Genomic DNA, 12,496 nt, shown 5'->3' with positions numbered 1-12,496 from the left:
AAGAAACAAGAGGAAGAGAAGAAGAAGAAGGAAGAGGAAAAGAAAGAAGAGGAGAAAAAGAGAAGAGAAGAGGAAAATAAAAGACAAGAGGAAGAGAAGAAACAGGATGAGGAGAAGAGAAAGAAGGAAGAGGAGAAGAAGAAGGATGAAGAAGAGAAGAAGTGAAAAGATGAAGAGAAGAGACAAGAAGAAGAGAAAAGAAAGAAAGAAGAAGAGGAGAAGAGGAAGGCTCAAGAAGATAAGCCAAAAGCCAAGAACAAGGAAGCAACAGAAAAGAGCACATAGGTGGAGACCCCAATGGAAACCGGTAGTTAGGCTAAACCGGCTGACATTACCAGTCCTATTGACCTCCAGTCTGCAAATGAATCAGAGTTGCTGTAGAGCATTAAGGTTGCTCAAGAACGTCTGGAAGTGATAAGGAGGAAAAAGGGGCAAGATGTGATCCAAGCTGCGGTGGACACTCTTATCGGTTTGATACTCAGTATGAACCTTCCCAGTACCGATTCCTCACTTGCACAATTGAAGCTCCTATGTATAGTTGTAGAAGACCAGGTGCAAAGCCTGGAAGAGTTTGCAGAAGAAAATGCCAAGAAGGAACATCAAAAAGCTCTGGACACTGCCTTGGTGAGAAAGTTAACAGAGTGCCGATCTAATCTCTAGAAGGCACAAAAGGACATCAAAGATGCAATGAATGAGGGCAATCTACTACTCAGCAAGAATTGTCAATCTCATTTATTCTATGATGATGTGCTCACTCAGAAGGACAAACTGCAAACTGATATGCAGTCATTTATTAGCACCTTCAAGATGCCCTATGACTCCTTCTCCACATATGGTCAAACTGTTCACCAGCTTCAAATCTAGTCTGCAAGACTAGAGGTAGAGATAAGCAACCAGACACATAATTTGTAGGAACTTCAACTGATCCTACTACCATGATTGCAAATTCTCCATAAATGTTATCAAAATCTTGATGCCCTAATGGTCACTCAAGAAATAAGCACGATAGATGCCATGGAAGAACAAGTCTCCCAGATGCAGATAGAGAAAGATGTGGCTACATCCCTACTTGAGTCATGGTCCTTATCCATGAAGCAATTTTTGCAAGACTTTAAATTAGTTTTTGACAAGTTTTACTCTTTACTGTCATAAACACTTATTGTTTTAACACTAATGAAACAGGGGTTAGTCTCCAATATTTTTGTCATTGTTGGCAAAGGGGAGAAGTATATAAATTTTGATGTTTTGATGTATACTTTCATGTTATTTCTATTAAGGAGTAGTATACATTGTATTTTCTGCAAAAGGGATAGTGTATATGCTTAGGGGGAGTAATTTTGATTATGGCATATTTTTTATTGTAAAACACTTAGATGTCAAAATTTTCCTAAGTGCTGCCATCAATGCCAAAGGGGGAGATTGTTGGCATTTTTGATGATTGATGCTGTGGTTGTCATTGATGGACACACACTTGATTTGAGATCACTATTTGTATGTATGAGTTACAGCTCAACCGGTATTTGTTCCAACCGGTATGATGTATTATAGTCTTTAGACTATCGGTGTTTTGTAGAAAGTGTTTACTGGTCTGAAGCGGTATGAAGACCCCAAGCAGTTTGAAGATCTCAAGTGGTATGAAGGAACGAAGAGGCACAACTCATATTTCCCAGTCTTCATTTTGTCAAACTGGCAACTGGTATTTTTCTTAAACCAGTATTTTGTTTGAACTGGTAATACTCTGTAATGAGTTATCAACCGACATTTTGCGATGAGTTACCATCCACCGATTGTTTTGCAGTGCCGACACTCTTGCGGTGCTTTTTGTGTCATGTTACCAATTATGTCTAGATGCATTGAACCTAGGAAATTGTATTGTAATCCTATTGGACCGACATAAAATTATATTCCTTTATAAGGACATCATGTCTAGGGTTTTAGGTTGTTGCTAGGGTTTAAGGTGGTTGATGAGTTTTTGTAAGTGTGAATATAGAAGACAAGTTTAGGTCCGTGAGAGAGTGTGAATGTGTTGAAGACTGAAGTAATGTTAGAGTGCATTAGGAACAAGCTATCAAGGATCTAACCAAGCAATCTGTGCTATTTGGTAGATCACTCACTTGTTGATTACTCACATCTTCAACAAGTCTGAAGCCCTTAACCGGGTAGGCCCAAAAAGCCTTTGTAAATCCTCTAACAAGGTAGTTCACATCTGTGAATCTAAAATCCTCTAGTAAGGTAGTTTTTAATCAGACTTATCTCCTAACAGAGATTGAGATTCCTAACAGAATCTATTCTGATAAAGAACATTGTATGACCTTTACCGGTCGGGTTCCTATTTTGCAAATAGTTACTTGTGAGTTTCATCTCACTGTGGTTTTTCCCATTTGGGTTTCCACATCAAAATCTCTTGTGTTATGGTGATTGTGCTTCTGTGGGTGAATGCATTATTTGCTATTTGGTTTGCATGTGTGCTAACCGGTTTGTTTGCTAAACTGTTTTACCAGTTTACTGCTAGACTAGTAAAGTGTTTAAGTACAGTAATTTTTGGCATACTAATTCACCCCCCACTCTTAGTATTCATCAGTTGATGAAGGAGTTACTGATGATTCTAATGAAGAACCGATAGACAATGGATGAGATTTTTTTGCAATAACAAAGAGTCAACCGACACCTACCGTACAACTGGTAGAGCAGGCTCTGACAACTAAAATTGAAGAAAATGATGAATGGATCATTGATTACAAATGTTCACATCATATGACTGGTGATAAAAGTAAATTTTTAACTTTTCAGGAATACAATGGAGGTCTAGTAAGATTTGGGGATGATAAAGCTTGTTTGATCAGAGGAAAAGGGACTATATCTTTTGATGGTAAGCACAATACTGACAATATTTATTATGTTGAAGGTTTGAAGCATAATCTTTTGAGTGTTGGTCAATTAGTTGAAAAGGGATTTCAGTTACAATTCAAGAATGGTAAATGCAAAATCATGAATAGAACTCATTTGGAAATTGCAACCAGTAATCATACTAAAGGTAATATCTTTCATTTGAATAACAGTGAGAAGAAATGCTTGATTACACATATTGTTAAAAGTTAGTTATGGCATAAGAGACTTTGTCATGTAAATTTTGATTGCACTGTAAAAATCAGTACAACTAAGGCAGTAAGGGATTTACCTAAGATTGTGAAACCTCACAATCCGATATGTAAGGAATGTCAATTTGGAAAGCAAGTTAGAACAACTTTTAAGAGTATTCCAAATAAATCCAATAATGTTCTTGATTTAATTCATACTAATTATGTGGTCCGACAAGAACTAGAAGTCTACAAGGAGATAGATATTTTATGCCAATCATTGATGATTATTCTGGATTGTGTTGGGTTACTTTTCTCAGGGAGAAATCAAAAGCTTTTGGGAAATTCAAACTATTCAAGGTAATGGTAGAGAATGAAACCGGTAAGAAAATCAAATGTTTAAGATCAGATCAACGAGGTGAATTCACATCTAAGAAATTTAATACATTCTATGAATGGAATGAAATCAGAAGACAACTATCAACACTTTTGACACCCCAGGAGAATGGAGTTGTGAAAATGAAGAACAAAACTATTCTAGATGCAACTAGAAGCATGATATCAAAAGAAAACCTACCTCATGTGTATTGGAGAGAAGCAGTGAATACAACGATTTACACTTTCAATAGAGTTCACATCAAAGGTGAAACTAGTAAGACCCCTCATGAACTATGGTTTGGTAATATTCCTACTCTTAAATATTTCAGAATATTTGGAAGCAAATGTTATATTAGGAGAGATGATTATATTGGTAAATTTGATCCTATAAGTGATGAAGGAATATTTCTTGGTTATTCATCTAAGAGCAAAGCATATAGATGTTTTAACAAAAGATTACATAAAATCATTAAGAGTGCAAATGTGAAGATTGATGAACACTTTAGAAGAGATTCAAGGTCTATGGACTCTGAACCAACAATTGAGATAATCATAAATGAACCTACTCTGAGTGCACCGATACAAAATGTAGATCCAGTCACACCGACATCATCAGAGAATTCCATAGTGACTGAAGAACAACAACAAGTGAATATGCCTAGGTATATAAGACTGAATCACTCTGTAAGTTAGATAATTGGGAATAAGTATCAAGGTGTAATGACAAGAGGAAGACTAGAAAATGAAGAGGTATGCTTAATTTCTCAAATTGAACCATCAACTATTTTTGAGGCATGTGAAGATAAACATTGGATTAAAGCTATAGAAAATGAATTGGAACAAATTGAAAAGAATAAGACATGGACATTGGTTCCTTGGCCTAAAAACAAAAATGTAATTGGAACTAAATGGGTATTCAGAAATAAACTTAATGAAGATGGTAAGGTAATCAGAAACAAAGCAAGATTAGTGTGTAAGGGATATTCACAGAAAGAGGGAATTGATTACAATGAAACCTTTGCACTAGTAGCTAGAATTGAGGTAATCAGACTATTTCTAGCATTTGCAGCACACAAGAACTATAAAGTATATCAAATGGATGTTAAATGTGCATTTTTGAATGGTGATCTTGAAGAGGAAGTTTATGTTGGCATTATGTGAAACGATATGTGGACATGATGACATTATATGTTGTCATTAATGTCAATATGCTGAAGAGAAGAGAACCGATATAACATTGTGAACCAACGTTTGTGCCAAAGTGAAGCGGTGTGTTTGTTTAAGGTGAACCGACATGTGGTTATGGGAACTGGCACATGGAAGCTTTGTATGACTACCAGTTGGTAGTCTCAACTTCAGGGTTTCCGGTTGAAGTGCTTCAAGCCTGTGTGGCTCAACCGGTGACTTTGTGTGATGAGTTAGCATTGTAACGAAGAACAGATCGTGTTGCCACGCCAGCCTTGTGTGCGTGAAGGATCTTGCATGAAGGAGATTGTTCCCATCTACCTTGGGAATGTGCAAAGCCTATAAACAGTGATAACGCGTGACGGGTTATCAACTGCCATGAAATCAATGGAAAACGAACGATGGAGAATGTCTTGAGATTGGATCAAGACTGCTACATTTAATGCAATACGCTCAATGGTCAGGATTGAACCGTTTGAATTCCTTAACCTAACAGGTTTAGGGTTTAGGGTTTATGCTACTGACCTATCTATTTCCTATAAGGTCGATGTTGTGTTTCTTTCTGAGGTTGTTGGCAAAAGTTGTGTGTGTGTATCAAAGAGAAGAGATATGTGATTCTTGCCAGACCAGAGGAGAGAAGTGATACCTGCAGAGTGTAAGTGCAGAAGGTGAAGATGAGCTAAAGCGGATCTGCATTAGCATTGAGTGCTGTTACCAAATCATTGTAATACTTGTTGATTTCTAACCACCTCAACAGTTGGGAAATCCCTTAACAGGGTAGCTTTAACCAACTTACTATAAATCCTTTAACAAGGTGACTCAAAACCATTGAGTTCTTGAAATCCTCTAACAAGGTAACCTTTAATAGGGTTTAACCCTTAACCGGGTGATCCCTAACAAGATCGGTTCCTAATAGAACCTATTGTATCAGTCTTTAACTGGACAAGGCTCCTAATAGAGCGGACTTCTAAAGAGTTCAAAAAAAGCTTTTGGGTATTCATCCCCACCGTGGTTTTTCCTAGTTGGGTTTCCATGTGAAAAATCTGTGTGTCATGTGTGGTAATATTCTTGTGATGGTTTGAGTAATTTGTGTTTGAAGGTAAATCATGTTGATCTAGTTGGTTATTTATCTTTTGATAATAGATTACCTATTCATGCACTAGGGTGAAATGGAAATGAAGCATTAGATTGTATGAGAAGATAAGTGTCAATTGGTTTAAGCTTGTCTCAGTTACTCTGGGTTTTGCTGGTTGTACTCTGTTTAAGACCAGTGTTACTATTTGTCTGCCTAAGCACAATGTCTGTTGGAAAACTGGTTTAATATTGTGTTTTTGTCTGTACTGATTCACCCCCCCCCTCTCAGTACCAGTTTGGTACTATCCGTTCATCATTGAGTTATCAATTGGTATCAGAGTGTCCTTCAGGTCCTTTGTGTTATAAGCTTAACCGCTTGAGGTAAAGGTCCCAGTCTAATGATGAAGAGGGAAGGTCCAATGTTCAATAGAGAAAATTTCAGTATATGGAAAGACATAATGAAGATATACATCAGAAGCATGGGTTCTCAACACCAGAGCTATATTGAGAATTCCTATGTTGCTCCTACTGGTACTCTCACTGATGACCAAAAGAGAGAGATGCAGGAGAATGGGGAAGTCATGGAAGCCCTAATTAGTAGTTTATCTGACATTGAGTTTATTGATGTCCAAGATAAGGTAAATCCCAAAGAGGTATGGGATACTCTTGAAAATATCTATGGTGGTGATGAGCATGTAAAACAAGCTAAGGAAGAAAGCCTTAGAGGGAAGTTTGAAGACATTCAGATGGCTGATTGTGAGACCATTCAATAGTATGGAATAAGAATCAAAACCGTTGTTGGAAATATCAAGAGTGCAGGTGGTAAAATGGAAGATTCCACTATGGTAAGTAAAGTCTTGAGATCCTTATTACCAGTCTATGCAATAAGGGTTGCTGCTATTCAGGAGTTGAGATCAATAGACAAGACTAAGGTATCCCTAGACTCCATCATTGCAAAGTTGACAGCCTATGAGCTAAATAGTTTTGATGATAGTGTTCAAAAGACTGAATCAGCTTTTAAAGATTCTGCTATACCATCCAGAAAAGGAAAAGAAGGTAGCACTTGTGGTGAACCAAGACATAGCAGAAAAATGGATGATGATGAGATTCTAATGGCATTTGAAGCTCTTCTTACCAGGAAACTTCCTAAAGGAACCGGTAAATACAGAGGTAAGCTCCCTTTGAAATGCTTTTCTTGTAACCGGATAGGACATATTGCTATAAACTATCCTAATGGCAACAACAAGGACAAACCAGAAAGGTTCAAGAAATTTAAAGGAGGAAACTAGAGAAATTGTTTTGTGGCAGTTGATGAAAAGTGTCACAGATGAGGAATCAGAGGATGAAGAAAATGAAGATATTGTGTTTGTTGCTGTCAAGGAAGATGTGTCAGACAAGAAGGCTCTTGTATCCCGCTTTGATAATTCCAATGAGTGGATTATTGACAGTGGCTGTTCTCACCATATGACTGGTGACTGGAGCAAGTTTCTATCCTTGGAAGAGTATGATGGTGGTGTGGTTCACTTTGGTAATGATGCACCATGTATGGTCAAAGGCAAAGGGTCCATATCTCTAAATGGAAAGAGTAGTGCTAACAATGTGTATTGGGTTGATGGTCTCAGACACAACATTCTGAGTGTTGCCCGGTTGAATGACAGTGGTCTCACTCTGGAATTCAAGAATGGAGTGTGTTGAATCAAAGGAAAAAATGGTGAATTGGTGGCCACCGGTATGCTGACCAAAGGTAACCTATTTCAGCTGAATGCAAATATAAGTACATGTCTTATGGCTAAATTTGATGATAGCTGGATATGGCATAGGAGACTCTGCCATGTAAACTTTGATAACATTGTGAAGGCCAGTAAGATCAAGGCAGTTAGAGGGTTGTCGGTGCTAAGCAAACTGGATAATACCTTGTGCAGAGAGTGTCAATTGGGGAAAATGTTTTCCTCAACCTTTAAAGGTAAACCTTTCACTACTGACTATTTTCTTGATCTTGTGCATACTGATTTGTGTGGTCTTATGAAAACTAGGAGTGTGCAGAGTGATAGGTACTTCATGATTCTCACTGATGACTGCTCAAGAATGATGTGGGTCACATTCTTGAAAGATAAGTTTGAAGCTTTTGTAAAGTTCAAAGCTTTCAAAGCATTAGTGGAGAAGGAAAGTGATAAAAGGATCAAGTGCCTGAGAACTGATCAAGGAGGGGAATTTACTTCCGGTGAATTCAACAAGTACTGTGAAGAACATGGCATCAAGAGGCAACTGTCTGCCCCCCGGACTCCATAGCAAAATGGCCTAGCAGAGAGGAATAATTGGACTATGGTTGAAGTAGCTAGAACTATGTTGATTCAATGAAAGGTATCCCACACCTTTTGGAGAGAAGCAGTGAGCACTGTAGTCTACACAATGAACCGGGTACTCATCAATAAAGGTAAGGATAAAACTCCTTATGAGTATTGGACCGGTAAGACACCTGTGGTTAGCTACTTTAGAGTGTTTGTTAGCAAATGTTACATCAAGAGGAGTGAACACTAGAGAAAATTTGATGTGAAATGTGATGAGGGAATATTCCTAGGGTATTCCACAAAGAGCAAATCTCTCAAATGTTTCAATAATAGGACTCAGAGAATTATGGAAAGCATCAATGTAAGAGTTGATGAAACCTCTGAGAAAACTGAGGAAATTGGCATTGAGCAAGCGATAAATGAACCAGTTGTAACCTTTTGGAAACTAGTTGTTAGTCAACCAAGTACCAGTAACAATGTTCCTACACTGGTAGATGTAGATGCTGATATTGATGGAGATGAAGATGAAGAAGAAAAGCAAGAGGAATCTATCAAGACCATTCCTCGGTATGTCAAGCTGAATCATGATCCTAAGCAGATCATAGGAGATAAGGATGCAAGAATCCATACAAGAAGAAAGGTCAGAGAAAACTCATGTATGATCTCTGAACTTGAGCCTAAATCATTCAAAGAGGCACATAAAGATGAAGGCTGGATCAAGGCAATGGAAGAGGAACTTGGCCAGATAGAGAAAAATGGTACATGGTCTTTGGTACCCAGACCAGAGCATAAAAATGTCATTGGTACCAAATGGGTTTTCAAAAATAAGCTGAATGAGGATGGCATAATGATTAGAAACAAAGCCAGACTAGTGTGCAAAGGATATACCCAAGAAGAAGGAGAAGACTATGGAGAAACCGTTGCTCCTGTAGCCAGATTGGAAGGAGTTCGTATGCTTCTTGCATGTGTAGCCTTTAAAGGATTCAAAGTATATCAAATGGATGTAAAATCTACATTCCTAAATGGTGTACTTGAACAGGAAGTGTATATAGAGCAACCAAATGGGTTTGCCCTATCTGAAGACAATGACATGGTGTGTAGGCTACATATGGTCTAAAGTAGGCACCTAGAGCATGGTATGAACGCCTGCACTCCCATCTTGTGAAGATTGGATTTGAGAGAACAAGCGAAGATAGCAATATCTACTTGAAGTCTGAAGGAGATCAGATCCTGATCTGTGAGGTGTTTGTTGATGACATTATCTTTGGTGGAGATGACAAGATGAGTCATGAGTTTGCAGATGAGATGAAGAAAGAGTTTGAAATGTCACTCATAGGGGAGATTAAGTTCTTCATTGGACTGCAGATCCAGCAGATGAAAGATGGAATCTTTATCACTCAGTCCAAGTATGTCAAAGAGGTGTTGAAGACCTTTGGCATGGAAGATAGCAAACCGGTTGGTACACCGATGGTGACCGGTTGTAAATTATCCAAAGAGGATGACTCAGCATTGGTTGATGAGAAGGAATACCGATCAAAGATTGGTAAGTTGCATTATGTAGTGCATAGCAGACCATATATTGCACATGTAGTTGGCATTACTGCAAGGTTCTAGAAAAGCCCAAGAGAATCCCACTTGGTTGTAGTCAAGTGGATTCTTAGGTATCTGAAGAGAACTATTGATTATGGATTGTGGTATCCATATAGCAAGGATTTCAACTTGAAAGTATTCATAGATGCTGATTGGGTAGGTAATGTAGATGACTGGAAGAGCACAACCGGTGGCGCATTCTTTCTTGGTGGTAGACTAGTCTCATGGATGAGTAAGAAGCAGAGTTGTATCTCTCAGTCTACAGCAGAAGCAGAGTATGTTGCAGCTTTCATGAACTGCACTCAAACAATTTGGATGAAGCATGTATTGAATGGCTTCAAAGTTTCTGTATCTGAACTGGTAAGTATATTTTGTGACAATACTAGTGCAATTAACATCTCCAAGAATCTAGTTTTACATTCTAGAACCAAGCACTTTGAACTTAAATATTATTTCTTGAGGGAAAAGGTTAAGAACAAAGAGATTGCACTGGAACATGTTTCTAGTAAGGAGCAGTTAGCAGACATATTCACCAAGCCTCTTCCAAAGGCTACATTTATGTACTTAAGAGGTGAATTAGGGGTGCTACCCCTTCAGGAGGTAAACTAAAGGTATATGCTCCACATCAGTCAAGTACTGCATAGTCAAATTTTTCTTGGGGATTGATGTGTTGAAGGATGCTACTCCTCAGGGGGAGCAGCATAATGGAATAGGGAAGCTTGTGCCTCCACTTTGGCATTGTTGTCAAAGGGGGAGAAGAAGAGAAGCGGAGAAGATATCTACAGAAACTGGGGGAGAAAATGTGAAGCGAAGAGATATCTTTGTATATTGCCATCAATGCCAAAGGGGGAGATTGTTGGCATTATGTGAACCGGTATGTGGACATAATGACATTGTATATTGTCATTGATGTCAATATGCTAAAGATAAGAGAACCAGTATAACACTGTGAACCGACATTTGTGCCAAAATGAAGCGGTGTGTTTGTTTAAGGTGAACCGGCATGTGGTTATGGGAACCGACATATGGAAGCTTTGTATGACTATCGGTTGGTAGTCTCAACTTCAGGGTTTCTGATTGAAGTGCTTCAAGCCTGTGTGGCTCAACTGGTGACTTTATGTGATGAGTTAGTATTGTAACGAAGAACAGATCATGTTGCCATGTCAACCTTGTGCGCGTGAAGGATCTTGCATGAAGGAGATTGCTCCCATCTACCTTGGGAATGTGCGAAGCCTGTAAATGGTGATAACGCATGATGGGTTATCAACTGCCATGAAATCAGTGGAAAACGAACGATGGAGAATGTCTTGAGATTCGATCAAGACTGTTGCATTTAATGCAATATGCTAAACGGTTAGGATTGAACCGTTAACCTAACAGGTTTAGGGTTTAGGGTTTATGCTACGGACCTATCTGTTTCCTATAAGGTCGATGTTGTGTTTCTTTTTGAGGTTGTTGGCAAAAGTTGTGTGTGTGTATCCAAGAGAAGAGATACATGATTCTTGCCAAACCAGAGGAGAGAAGTGATACTTGTAGAGTGTAAGTGCAGAAGGTGAAGAGGAGCTAAAGCGGATCTGCATTGGCATTGAGTGCTATTACCAGATCATTGTAATACCTGTTGATCTCTAACCACCTCAACGGTTGGGAAATCCCTTAACAGGGTAGCTTTAACCGGCTTACTATAAATCCTTTAATAGGGTGACTCAACAACATTGAGTTCTTGAAATCCTCTAACAAGGTAACCTTTAATAGGGTTTAACCCTTAATCGGGTATTCTAGCCATCCCTTAATCAGGTGATCCCTAATAGGATCGGTTCCTAACAGAACCTATTGTATCAGTCTTTAACCAGACAAGGCTCCTAATAGAGAAAACTTCTGAAGAGTTCAAAAATAGATTATGGGTATTCATCCCCACCGTGGTTTTTCCCAGTTGGGTTTCCATGTGAAAAATCTGTGTGTCATGTGTGGTAATATTCTTGTGATGGTTTGAGTAATTTGTGTCTAAAGGTAAATCATGTTGATCTAGCTGGTTATATATCTTTTGATAATAGATTACCTATTCATGCACTAGGGTAAAATGGAAATGAAGCATTAGATTGTATGAGAAGATAAGTGTTAACTGGTTTAAGCTTGTCTCAGTTACTCTGGGTTTTGCCGGTTGTACTCTATTTAAGACCGGTGTTACTATTTGTCTGCCTAAGCACAGTGTCTGCTGGCAAACTGGTTTAATATTGTGTTTTTGTCTGTACTAATTCACCCCCCCTCTTAGTACCGGTTTGGTACTATCCGTTCATCATTGAGTTATCAGTTTACATTGAACAACCTGATGGATTTTCTTTGACAAATGACAAAGATATGGTTTGTAGGTTAAGGAAATCTTTATATGGATTGAAGCAAGCTCCTAGAACTTGGTATGCTAGATTGGACAAATATCTTTTGAAGCTTGGTTACACTAAGGGTAATGTTTACAACAACTTATATTTCAAAGTGACTAATGATGACATCTTGGTTATTGAAGTTTTTGTTGATGATATTATTTTTGGAGGAGAAGATGGATTGTGTAAAGACTTTTCTAATAAGATGCAGGAAGAATTTGAAATGTCTATGATTGGAGAGATAAAATTCTTTTTAGGATTGCAGATTTCACAAACTGATAAAGGTATATTCATATGTCAATCAAAGTACTTGAAAGAACTACTAAAGAAATTTGGTATGAAAAACTCTAAACCGGTAAGTACTCCTATGACTACAACTGATAAAATATCATTGAAGGATGGTTCAACCCCTATTAATCCGACAAGATATAAGTCTATGATTGGAGGTTTACTATATTTAACACAAACAAGACCTGATATTATGAATGCAATATGTATTGTTTCAATATTTCAGAGTATTCTTAAGGAA

The sequence above is a fragment of the Cryptomeria japonica genome, chromosome 6, assembly GCF_030272615.1.
Source record: "Cryptomeria japonica chromosome 6, Sugi_1.0, whole genome shotgun sequence".
Lineage (NCBI taxonomy): Eukaryota > Viridiplantae > Streptophyta > Pinopsida > Cupressales > Cupressaceae > Cryptomeria > Cryptomeria japonica.
The sequence above is the reverse complement of the archived record's forward strand: the minus strand, read 5'-3'. Positions refer to the sequence as shown.